This window comes from Haemaphysalis longicornis, unplaced genomic scaffold (assembly GCF_048455015.1).
Source record: "Haemaphysalis longicornis isolate Haplotype H1 unplaced genomic scaffold, Haemaphysalis longicornis Haplotype H1 scaffold_11, whole genome shotgun sequence".
Lineage (NCBI taxonomy): Eukaryota > Metazoa > Arthropoda > Arachnida > Ixodida > Ixodidae > Haemaphysalis > Haemaphysalis longicornis.
Genome location: NW_027526214.1, coordinates 81,379,138 through 81,392,761, shown reverse-complemented (window position 1 = coordinate 81,392,761; position 13,624 = coordinate 81,379,138).

Sequence of the window (13,624 nt, the reverse complement as noted above, 5' to 3'; positions counted from 1 at the left end):
GCGCCAACTACACTCTCTATGAACTTATCCACAAAAAAGACTGATTTAGTGGCGATTGGTGCAACTTTCTCAACAGACTGTATCATCAGGAATCGAGGGAAGTTGTCAGGTCTTGTACACAATTGAGCAGAAAGTGGCGGGAAGGCAATTACTTCGGTGCGAGCCCTGTTCAGGGCTCGATCGTTGGGTTGGAACAGACAGACATACAATGAAAAGGTTCTAAAATATACCATACGCTACAGTATACAACAGAGAACGAGGGTACTTTCTTCTCGAGCCTTACCCTGTTGGCTAGAGAGGTCCCGGAGCTCCCTGCCTGGTAAACAGACCATGAGTCCATCCGCCAGAGCTTGACCTGGGCTTCAACGGCCACCGTTTGAGGTTACCACCCTTCAACTCAAAACGCATTACCACGGTGGGTTTCAGAGTGAGTATGGGGGCTTGGGGTTCGCGGTGTCGCCAGTACCGTCCCCAAAATTACTCGAGGTGCCCCGTGTGGGGGTTGGCACCAGCAGCTGACATGAATGGAGTTTTGACACTCCTAGAATATATAACTGCCAGCGGTAGTACCAAGTGGCGGCCGCGTGAGCCACAACACTATTTACACGCACGCGTATAATCCTTGGACCTCTTACTTGTTCTAATTATGTTGTTTTGTCATACACTTGTACACAATTATGAACTCCGGCTTGCTGTCAATACACTGGACCTTCTGAAGGTGTGTTGTTACAGAAATTCTCCACAGATGGCACCCACTATGCTAGAAGGGAAAAATAAACTGATTTTTACTCCGATAACAGTGTAAAAGTAAAGGTTCCGCTTACCTGTGCAGACATTTTCTGCGTAATATAAGAGAAGGAAAGGTGTCTTCCTCGCTCATCCACGCGCTGAATGACCGCGAGAATATTAAGCTTGGTTTTCAATCCTCCTTCATTTTCCGGTATTTGAGCAGCTTGTCAGGGTTATCGTCGCCTGCAGAGTACGATTTTTGTATTTGCGTGTTTTTAATGGAAGATTTCTAGCGCCTAGAGTGTAGCAAGGTGGTGCAGTATTCTGGGAGATTGTTTTTCAGCAGGAATGGTGCGTACCTGTATCATTCACGCCCTAATTGCCCGTGAGAATATAAGACTTGCTTTTGGCACGTTCTTCTTTGTTACGGCGCTTGCCAAGCTTGAAGTCCCTGTCGTCGCGTGAAAAGAAGGATTGTTCAATGTTCGCTCGTTTCCGAGTAGCTAAGTTCAAGTGCTTCTAGCTTACCTTGCGGGATAATAGTTAAGAAGAAGACGTGCGTGCCTCGCTCATTCCAGGACTGAATTCCCGTTTATATTTTAGGCTCGCTATTGAGGCCTTTGTCTTTACTTTCGCGCGTTTATTCTGCTTATTTGGAATGTCCCCGATAGCAGAGTACGATTTTAGTGTTTGCTCGTTTCTAGTAGCCTAGCTGAGACGTTTAGAGATTGGTAATTTGGCTGAGTATTGTGAGGGATAATGTTTAACCATGAACGCTGCGTTCATCTCTCATTCACGTGATTAATGAAGTGAGTATAATATGGTTATCTACGGGGCCCTGTTTTATCGTCGAAGCACGCAATGAGTTGGGTTGTCGGCGTCTCGTGTCGTCGCCACTTGTAGTCATGATACTACGAAATCCAGACGCTAGGTTTCTAACGCCTCGTGCTAGAATTCAACGAATCCTTAAAAACACACCGGGATACTCAATTTCCAACACCTCGCCATAGAACGTTTAATCTCTGTTGGGAAAAACGCGTACTAAAACATCACACCATAACATTCGTTTTCCAACTGCTCGCGGTAGAACACATCCTGTTCAAAAACAGGAGCATTTTTCAGGTAAGCTGTTTTCCTCTGCCCACCACGGGTTACATCTCCATGGGCATTTCTCTTTCATCTCCGGTTTCTCCCTGTGGGCCTTGCGGAAAGAGAGAAAGAGAGAACTTTCCTTAGAAAAGGGCGACTACTGGTTACCATGGAAGAAACGAATTGGGAGGGACGGTGAGGAAAAATAAACAAATGCCGGCCGTTGTCAGTAGGGCGAATATTTGGCTCAGTTTTTGAATCTGCAGAGTAAGGGCCAGTTCGAGGTGATCACGACACAGTCAGGAATTCACACAGGTTTGCCAGGTTGTTCGGGGAGTTCCCACTCCAACAACTCGTTGTATACCGCTTTTATTGAATCTAACTGCAATTTCCGATAATTGTCGTGCGTCAGTTTGTTTTGGTCGATGTGTGGTTCAGGTGATATAAATGCACTGTGGCTGCCAAAGGCTAGGTAGGGACAGGGGGGTAAGGACGGCGGGAAGCAGTAAGGACCAGGGGGGAGCAGGTGTAAGGTATACTACTTGCGAAATGTTTACATTATAGTTGATAATAACGATTTTGCCTGATCCGAAAAGAGGATGTAAAGAGCTCAGGTACCGAGCTGAAGTTTTTGCATTATTACGCACTGGTTCATCCCTCCTCTGCTGGTGGATGCCCATCGCTGGGTTGGGCAAAGGGTCCGGTACAGCCTTGGCTCACCAACGACTAGTGGTTGGAATGGTCAACTATCCTGAGTGGCCTCACGGGCCACCGGTCTGCCTAAAGAAAATGGTTCGTTGCCAGGCACCCAGTCGATGCGGATGACGCTATTTTTCTGCGGTAGTATTTTAATTCCACTTATAATTATATAGACGAGAGGGTTGTTGCAAATATACGATCTCAATGCTGTGAGGGCCTCGTCAAAATCTCTGAGCATGAATATGGAGGGCGGTAGAAGTGCGTTGCAATAAAACCCATAGCTGACACGGCACAGTTTATATCGTATAGATCCTAATCGAGGCTTGAAATTTTTTTATCTAGTATGGTTGCTTACACTGAGGGAACGGGGACCCCAGGACCGGTCCAGGCAAGGCCCGCGCTTTAATGGTTTACGATTGCATGTGTGATAATGTCAAGTTTGTACTGAATGTGATCTCTCTGGAGGCGTGTAATTCCCCGCTGTCCCAATGATGTAGTACTACGCTCTATAGGTTTGGTGTCCGTACACGTACGAAGTGCTGGTCGCAGCCATGGTGGTATGGGGTCTTTGGTAGCCGAAACGTAGTCGTGGTATTTCGGCATTCAATGTGGCAAATGCGAGTGGCTGCTTTGTGAGGGGTCTTGTAAAGTGCGCCTGGGCTTCGGCTTTTTGAATGATGGATTCAATAGAATAAAAAGGTACAGCTTTCTCCAATTTATCAATGTTTAAATGATTTGGTAAGCCACTGATTGAACGGGGGTCGTCCAATGTAGCACAAGAATGGCTCAGGTCGTAATTCATTTCAACGTACAAGAGGCTGCCGAATTGCCACATTTTTATCTCAACGATAAGAGAGAGACTTGCAATCTCTGATTACACCTATACATTGAATGCTTCGCACCTCCTTATGTTTCAAGTCAGTGGTGAGGGCGAAAGATAATAATAATAATTACAATATAATAATAATAATATTAAAATAATCAATCAATCAATCAATCAATCAATCATTTATTTGCTGTGCCCAGGAACAGCCGGGGGGGCCCTTGTGCTGGCGCACGGGAACAGAAACACACGAAACATAATGTACACATCTTTGAAATACAAAATAAAATGCAAAATACAAAAAAAACGAAAGGATAGCTTATGTTGAAGTTACGGAATGAAAGTCATTTAAGTACATGAACTCAAGGATAAAAGACAAATGCAGAATAAGAAAAGTTGGCAGTTACGCCAATACAAACTCACAGACATGTTTGCGAAACAGAGTAGGGCAATCATTAAATATATCAAGGTAATCCGAGTACCGATTGTACGTGCATTGCAGTCGGAACACAGGGCACAAGACACGCAGACAATTGGGGTTGCAAAAGGTATCATGTTTCCTGGTCCACTTTTGCGGCACATAAAGACGAACATCCTGTAGCAGCTCTCCACAAGACACTATGCCGTGCATAATTTTAAAGAGGAAGAGAATATCAGCCTTGTTCCGCCTGGAAGTTAAGCATGATAGCGTCAATGAAGAGGGCGATCCAGGGTTATACTTACTACTATCGCCAAAGCGATGGTTGAAGATAGATATGAACTTGTTTGGACCCTTTCTACAAGCTTACGGTTTGTTTTGCTCGTGCTGTTCCAGACAACAGATGCATATTCAAGCTGAGGACGACATATAGTTGTGTAGAGCTTGAGAAGAGAAATCGGCTCCTTGAACTCCTTGGACACGCGACAGACAACCCCAAGCGATCGAAGAGCTCTACGAGTAATTACCTGAATATGTGGAGAGAAGCTCAGTTTACTGTCGAAAGTGACGCCTAGGTCATTAACCTCTACCACACGTGAGAGTAAATCAACGTTGATGTTATAGGGAAACAAGATGTTGTCAGTCTTTCTTGTGTATGTCATTACCGTAGTTTTAGATGTATTAATGAGGAGTTTGTTGCATGAGCACCGATGCGAGAAGGACGATATTGCTCTCTGGAGAGCGGAACAGCTGGCAGAGTTGGAAACAGATTTAAATATTTTTACATCATCGGCATACAAAAGAAAATTACAATCAATAAATATTTTCGCGGCATCATTTATAAAGATTGAGAAGAGAAGTGGCCCGAGTACTGAGCCCTGAGTTACACCACTGGTGACCTCATAGGAAAGAGAAGACTGCCCATTTACATGCACGAAACATGACCTATCACATAGATAATTGCATATAAGAGATATCAGGGATGGTTGTATATCAAGCTCAGATAGTTTTTTGGCTAAGAGCTCGTGGCAGACGACATCAAAAGCCTTGCCTAAATCAAAGTAGACTACATCAAGTTGACCTCTCCCTTGCACAGCTTCCGAACCATGCAGCATGAAGTTGACGAGATTGGTAGTGTGCGATCAGCCCGCGAAAAAACCATGCTGTTCAGGTAATAATATGGTATTTATACTGAAGGTGAGTAGTTTATGCAGTATTGACTCAAAACATTTAGAAGCAGCACATACAATAGATATAGGTCGGTATTTCGTGGGGTCCAATTTAGAACCTGTCTTAAATACAGGAACAACCCTTGCATTCTTCCAACTAGCGGGGAACTTGCCAGACTTGAGAGAAGTTTGAAATATACACGTCAATACTGGAACTAGGATATCACCAAACGTTTTCAGTACGTCAGAAGGAATGCCGTCAGGGCCGCATGAAAATGACGATTTCAATTGTTTCAGAGCTTTCAAAACGAGACTATCCGGAACCAACACTTCTGAGTTTTTACAGTAACCTAGAGATTGTGGAGGGGGGCAAGCTGCACTGTTGTTGCCATAAGTGGAACGGAATTGTCGCGCAAAGGCATTGGCAACGTCCGATATGCTCTCTCCTCGTTCATCGATGAGGTTAATGTTCCCAGGTGAATTTTTACATGTTTGAGAACGGACGTGGCCCCAGCAAGCTTTTGCATTGCGTGTTGCATCAGCCTCAACCGCGGCAATGTAATTCGACCTATCGCGCCTAACCAGACTTTTACAAAGAGATCCGAGTTGACGAAACTCATTCTGCCACCTTTCCTGCCCCGTTTTCTTCGCTTGCTTGTGCGCTCGATTTTTCCTCCCCAAAGCTCGTTTAAGTTCAGAAGAAAACCAACGCGGGAAATTGCCTTTCTTTTCAGATTTTCGGGGAACAAAGGAACAAATAATAATAATAATAAGCTTTATTCAATGTTTTATGTACATGATATATTTACTGCCACACCCAAGCACGCAGTGCTTGTGAGTGGGCAGGCAGATCAGAGGCGTAGCGACCGGGCGATAACGCAAAAAAATTGAAATAAAAGAAAACAAGGGAAAAAAATAAATAATAAAAATACATCTATGTATGCCCTCAAACAGCATTTCATCCCTTAGAAAACAGTGCTGGTGAAACAAAATCAGCAACAAGAACATTAATGCCAAAAAAGATTACACAATACCAATATCACAAATATGCAGCAGCGGCGTACGACACAATTGACACGCTGAACTAAGAGCAGAAAACACAACGTCAAAGCTGCCAGCAAACAAAGAAGACAATTTTTGCATAAAGAATGAACCAGGACGGTAAAGAAAGAAAGGGTATGCAACAATTTGCCAAAATATGCGATGGAGGGAGAGAAGAAAAAAAATACAAAAGAGATATACTGAGCAGTATACACGTAATTGCCATGATGCGCAATAATGCGACACTGATGAAAATGTATATCACAATTTGTGCAACGCAACCGCGACAACCACGATGCATTGAAATGGGCGGCGAAGTTCTTTTTTCCACTATAGTTCCACTTAAAAATCTAGACACCAGTGTTTCAATTTCTTTTTTACTTGATTAAGACTGCCTAAATTAAGACTTTCTGCAGGGACCGAGTTAAACATGGATGGAACATAATATTTTCTGTTTCTTTTCCCATAATTCGTAAAGATTCTAGGTATATGGAATCGTTCTGTCTGCCTTAACGTTCTAGCTTTAGCTACAGGCATTTCGAATTCCACGAGATAGTAGCCCGCAATAAAGACGGTATAACGAAACAACTGACATAGATTTATTATTCCCATTTCATTCAATATGTCAATTGTTTTCTTTTATGCAGGCTCGTAGCATATACAATGTTCCTGACGATTCGGGGAAGAAGCTTATTTATGTTTTCCTCTTTAGTTATTGGGCAGCTTCCGTACAGAGTTATCCCGTAGCGAAGAGTGCTACGCATAGCTCTGTACCATAATATCGTTTTCATTTTTCCGCTTTTGTGTTGCTTGCAATATCTTCGCGACCGCAGTAAGAGTGCTGGGTTCGCTTGTTCTATAGTGGCGGAATGAGAAAGCGTCTAGCTTAGTAATAAGCTGTAGAATTGTGAGACATCAAATTTGCCATGAGCAGGTGCATTACCGATTCATATGGGAACGGAATGTACCTAAAAACGTTAAGCCTGCTTTTCAGCGCTTCTTCATTTTTTCGCGTTCGCACTGCTGGTTTGAATGTCGTCGCGTACAGAATACAAATATTACTCTCGCTCGTCCATAATAGCTGAGTTCAAACCAATCGGGGTTACAAAAGTTGCGTATTATTGCCCGGGATACTACTTAACTAGGAAAGATGCGTTCCTCGCTCACTCGCGTGTTAAATTTAGTGAGTATGTAATGCCTATTTCGGGTGCACTCTTTTTCATTTTCCCGTGTTTATGCTGTTTGTTTGCAATGTGGCCGCGTCCAGAGTACGATTGTTGGGTTCGCTCGTTTCTGAGTAGCTGAGTTCAAGCCTGTCCAGGTTACTAAATTGCTCGAGTATTGCACGGGGTAATATTTAACGAGAAAAAAGCGCTCCCCACACTTGGCGCGCTGAATTCCCGTATTGAAGCCTTGAAAAACGGGGCTCCTCCATTATTTTACGGCGATTGCGCTGCTTCGTTGGAATGTCCTCGCGTTGATAGTGCCACTGTTGGTTTGGATAGTTTCTTACTGGCTGCGTTCAAGCCCCACAAGTGTAGTTCAGTGGCGGAGTATTGTTGGGAAAATATTTACCCGGGAAAGGTGCATTCGCAGATGATTCGCAAGCTGAATGCCTGTGAGTAGGCTAGTCCTGCTCTTCGGGGTCTATTGTTTAGTTTCCCCCTTTTAGGCTGGTTGATTAGAGTGTCGCAACGTGCAGATTCCTATTGTTGGTTTTCACGTTTTCTATCGCTCAGTTACAGCGCGTAGAGCATTGCAAAGTGGCCGAGTATTTTTAGGGATAAGAGTAACCCTGAAAGTCTGCATTCCTTTGTCATTCTCACGCTGAATGACGTGAGTGTGCTAGTACACTTATGGGGATATGCCTCTTTCCGCGTGTGTGTGCTGGTTATTTGCAATATCGTCGCGTCCAGAGCTCGATGTTTGGGATCACTTATATTTTAGTGGCTCAGTTCAAGCACATCGAGCTTAATAAAGAGGCAGAGTGTTATTAGGTATAATATTTAACCAGGAAAGCTGCGTTTCCCATGTCTTCGTGTTCTGATTGCATGGGAATATGTTAGGCTTGCTTTCTGAGACGTTTTTTCAGGCATTTTTGTTGCATCTTTCCAATGTCATCGCATCCAGAGAACCATTATTAGGTTCGCTTGTCTTTTAGCAGCCAGGTTCTAGCGCATGAACCTTACTAGAGTGGCACAGTGTGGTGACGGATCATATTTAACCAGAAACAGTGCGTTCATCACTCAGTGATATGCTGAATGACGTTTGTATGTTATGCCTTTTTTGGTGGCAGTCTTTATTCTCACTATTTCCTCAGCCGGTTGGGAATTTACCCTTGTTGTGCTGGCTTGTAGGCTTCTAAGGCTTCCTTTGCATGCCTTGTTTATTTTGAGCCATTGTGCTACTTGTTTAAAATGTCGTCGCAAATATTGTGCGTTTTTGTGTTCGCTGGTTTCTTAGGGTAGAATTCAAGCACTTCGAGCTTGGTAAAATTGGGTAGCACTAGTATCTACTGTATAGTAGTATAGTATCTACTGTGAAAGGTACGTTTGCCGCTCGTTCTAGCGCTGAATATGATGATGATGGTTGGTGTATTATGGCGCAAGGCCAACGAGGGCAAAGAGCGCCAGAAAAGAAGTTATATAATGAAGCGAAGTGATTACCACAAAAGGTAGGTATAAAACGTGTAAACTGGACATAGTAAGATCAATAAAGATAATGGTGATGGCTGGTGTATAGGGCCAGATTTGATTATGCGTGATAGGAAATGAGGTTTAAAAACGCAACGCCTGACAAATAATTAAACACGCGTTTCACAGAAACCATGGCATCGTCACCTTGAAACAGCGATGGATGTAGTGGGATACGTTGTCTGTAGAGTTCTCTGAAGTGTTTGTGTCGTGTTGTGTCAAGTGCCTTGCATTGTATGAGTATGTGGACTACGGATAGGCCCTCTACACACCTGCTACACAGGGGTCTTGGAGATCCCCTGAGCAGGTGGGAATGTGTTGCATGCGTGTGGCCTATCCGTAATCGAGCCAGGGTAACTTCGTTGTGTCTGTTGTGAGTATCAGTGGTGTATGCCCCCAAGAGTGGCTTTATAATGTGTAGTTTGTTGTCAGTCTGCTGATTCCAGTGTGCTTGCCATGTTGTGCGAAGGTGTTGTCTGATGTGTGGTTTCACGTCGGTGTAGGGTAATGTGGTGATGTCTACTGCATTCGAGAGTGTAGCAGCAGCGGCCATTCGATCCGCGGCTTCGTTCCCGGCTATACCACAGTGGCAAGGGGCCCAGCACAGGACGAGTTCAAATTTGTGGACATACACCGACATGATACCCTTGACAATGAGATTGACAACGTGATTTTTCGAAGGCACTGTTAACGACAATGCCCGCACAACACTGAGGGAATCTGTATAGATGATGGATTGTGGGGTGTGGCTTTGGAGTATATGATTAACAACAAGAAGTACACCATAAGCCTCTGCCGTAAAGATACTTGTATTACTGTTAAGAGTTCTAGTGACAATAAGGCCGGGCCCATGCGCCACGCAGGACACAGAGGTGGCAGTTCTTGAGGCGCCCGTATAAAATTCAGAACACTGATACTTCTGCTGCAAATACAAAAAGTGCTGCATGATTGCACATGTGGGAGCTCGCTTTTTATCTAGATGTGTAAAAGATGTGTCGCATGATACAGGGTGGAGATGCCATGGTGCTATAAAATCCGTTAGAGAACTTTGGATTGTATCTAAAAAGGAGACAGCAAGCTCTGACGCCTCCTTTCTAACTCTGTAAGAGAAGGGCGCAGAGAACGATGGTCGATTTAAAAGGAGTGCAGTCATGGACGTATCATGAAAAACGGATTTTAAAGGATGGTGAGGCATGGAGGATATTTTAAAAGCATAAAGGAGATGTGTGTAAGCTCGCTGACGTTGTAGGTTTCATTTGTTGCACTCCACATAGAGGCTTTCGACCGGGCTAGTGCGGAAGGCGCCACACGCCAGGCGGAGCCCGAGATGGAGCACTGGGTCCAGCATTTTGAGGGATGTTTTACTTGCTCACCCATAAACAACGCTACCATAGTCCAATCGTGAACCTATCAAGCTGGTAAAAACACGTAAGAGAAGCTCTTTGTCAGCACCAAAAGAGATGTGCGACAGAACCTTCAGGATATTCATTGTTTTTAAGCATTTATGTTTCAGTTGTTTTATGTGTGGGATGAATGTGAGCTTTTCGTCAAAGATAATACCCAAGAACTTGGGTTCCTTTTCTACAGGAATAGAGACACCGTGGAGTTGAATGTCTGGATCCGGCCGGATACCACGCCTCTTGGAAAACAAAATACAAGTGCACTTCCCGGGATTAAATATAAACCATTGCTGTCTGCCCAGCCAGCTAGCTTGTTAACACCAAGCTGGACCTGGCGCTCACAGACAGACAAGTAACAGGATTTAAAGGAGAGTTGAATGTCGTCTACATAGACTGAACAGGAAATCGACCGTGGCAGCGCCTTCCTGGGGGAATTCATTTTCACAATAAAAAGGGTGCAACTTAAAACTCCACCTTGTGGCACTCCATTTTCCTGCACATGAACCCTAGAGAGTGCAGTTCCAACTCGCACACGAAAGGTTCTTTGAGACAAGTAGCTGGAAAGTGTGTTTATCATGTTACCTGACATGCCGAAGGACTTGAGGTCGCTTAGAATGCCATACCGCCACGCGGTATCGTACGCTTTTTCCAGATCAAAGAATACCGTCATACAATATTGTTTGTGGAGGAAAGCATCTTTTATATAGGACTCGAGCGCGACGAGTTGGTCGTTCGTGGACCGCCCCGCCCTGAAGCCTGCCTGGCAGCCCTCGAGAAGACCATTGCACTCAAGAAAGTACACGAGTCTCCTATTTATCATCTTCTCGAGGAGCTTGCACAGGCAGCTTGTGAGGGCGATGGGCCGAGAGCTAGCAGGAGAGAAAGGGTCCTTTCCTTCCTTCAGGAAAGCCACTACTATGGCCTCCCTCCAAAAGCGAGGAATGTGCCCCGAAAGCCATATGTTGTTGTATAGATGTAGGAGTGTTTCAAGAGTGTCTGGGTGTAGGTGTTGTATCATGGTGTATGTGATTTTGTCTGCACCTGGAGCTGAAGGCTTACATGTGCTCAGAGCAACCTTCAGCCCGTGAATAGAAAAAGGAGAATTGTCAGAAGTGTGCGACTTGTTGTTATCACGCAGGGTCTTCTTTTCTACAGATGTTTTGTGTTTCATGAAAGTGTTTGCGTATTGTGCTGAACTGGACACGTGTTCGAAGTGTTGTGCAAGTGTGTTGCCTGGTCTTCCAGTGTGTCCCCTGTTGTACTAACCAGGGGCAGGCTGTGTGTCTGTTGTCCTTTAAGTTTTTGTATTCATGTCCAGACTCTGTGTGCGTCAGTGTATCAGTTGATGGAAGTGAGGAAGGTGCGCCAACTCTCCCTTTTTGCCTCACGACGCACTCGCTTCCCAAAAGCCTTTGCCCGTTTAAAAGAAATGAGGTTATCTGACGTGGGGTACTGGCGAAGGACACCCCACGCCTTGTTTTGGGCCTCTCGCGACCGCTTGCAGTCCTCGTTCCACCAGGGCCTCCTTGGGGTGCGGGACCCAGTGGAGGCCTGGCGAATGGACTTTCCGGCAGCGTCGAGGATGTGCGCCGTGACGAGTTGGGCGGCTTCCTCCACGTGTAGGTGTTTTATGAATGTGTGGTGTAGTTTAGATGTTTCTGTGAATGTACTCCAGTTTGCTTTTGATTCATTAAACCTGTTATGGGAAGATGGACTGCATGGGCCTTTACCTATGTACGTTAGGGAAGTGGGGAAATGGTCACTACCATATGGGTATGTGCCCACACCCCACTCAAGACATGGAAAGAGAACTGCGGAACCAATAGCCAAGTCAAGATGCGAGTATTTATTGTGTCTTAAGTTATGATATGTAGGCTGTTTTTTGTTGAAAAGGCATGCTCCAGAGGATGTAAAAAACTTCTCTATCAGGCGACCTCCGGCATCCGTGCGAGAAGAGCCCCAAAGAGAGTTGTGAGCGTTAAGGTCGCCTGTTAATATGTATGGTTCAGGCAGCTGGTCAACCAACGCCTCGAAGTCAGAGCTCGAAAGTGCAAGATTAGGAGGAATATATATTGAGCATACCGTTATCAACCTATTAAATAATATTTTTCGAATTGCTACAGCCTCAAGGACAGTGTTCAGAGTGAGAGGGTGGCAGGCTAAGGATTTCCGGGCAATTATGGCCACACCACCAGAAGAGTGTGTGCAGCCATCCCTGTCCTTTCTGAAGACCATGTAACTATTCAAGAAATTTGTGTGCTTGGAATTCAAATGTGTTTCCTGAACACACATTACACTTGGCTGATTAGCATGCAGTATTTCGTATACATAGTCAAGATTTTTAAGACGGCCTCTACAGTTTCATTGAATTATGGTTTGTCTTCCCATTATTTAGTGTGAGAGCTACTGGAGTGTGTGTGTTTGTTTATGTGTCGTCTTTCGGGGCTGTGACTCTCGCCTTTTTTGGCTTGTCGGGAGGCTTTGGCGTCGGGACGCGTTCCTTGCTCTGCGTTTCAGGCAGGAACGGCCCGACATCCATCTCTTCGTCGGATGCCCGAGGGGTGCCCGACGGATTTGGCCCCCCGGACTTGGCCCCCATCGGGAGCCCTTCGTTTGAGCCGCCACCGCCGAGGGCGTCCGGGGCGCCAGAGGTGGCACGGGCGGTGCGGTGGCGGTGGGAACCGGTGCGGGGCCCGTGGTGTCCATCACTCGGTACCCTCCAACGCACTGGAGGACGGGGAGACAGAGGCGGGAGCGGCACCGGTCCCAACGAAAAAGGTTGCCACCACGGCCGCTGCTGCCTCAGCAAGCGGCGTGGTGGTGGCTGGGGATGCCAGAGGCAACCCAGGGGGGGTGGCGGAGGGACCAGGTCAGACTCGCTGAACTGGGTCCCTGTGGAAACGAGACGCCACTCCGCCTCCCGGCGAGCTGCGTCGGCGTACCTCCCCAGGGGGCAAGAGGCGAACCTCTTTCGCGCCTCTGGGAAGGTAAAGTTCTCAGTTACCTTGATGATGATTATCTTTTTCTCCAGTTGAAACTTTTCACACTTGCGGGAGTACGCTGCATGCGGCCCGCCGCAGTTCACACAAGACAGGGTATCGGATGGACAATTGTCACTTGGATGATCATGCGCCGCGCATTTCGCACACGTCGTTCGGCCACGACACGTCGTTCGGCCACACGTCGTTCGGCCAGGGACGGATGGAGCAGCGGATAAAACCTGCATTTATGTATTGTGGAAGAACTGCGCGGTCGAAAGTCAAGATAATGTGTTTGGTGGGAATCTCCTTGTCGTCTCTGCGGTTAGTGATGCGTCTCACGGCAGTGATGCCCTGATCCTTCAAGCCGGCAAGGAGATCCGCATCCGTTTCGTTCAAGAGATCCGTCTCGGATATCACACCTTGCGAGCGGTTGAGGCTCCGATGGGGTGTGACCCTGATGTCTAGATCAGCCAGTCTAGTCGGAGCTAGAAGCTTCGTGGACTGCTCTTGTCATTTACCTCGATTAGTAGTTCGCCAGACGTTTGTTTTTTGCACTTATATGATTTTCCTATTATGGCTTCA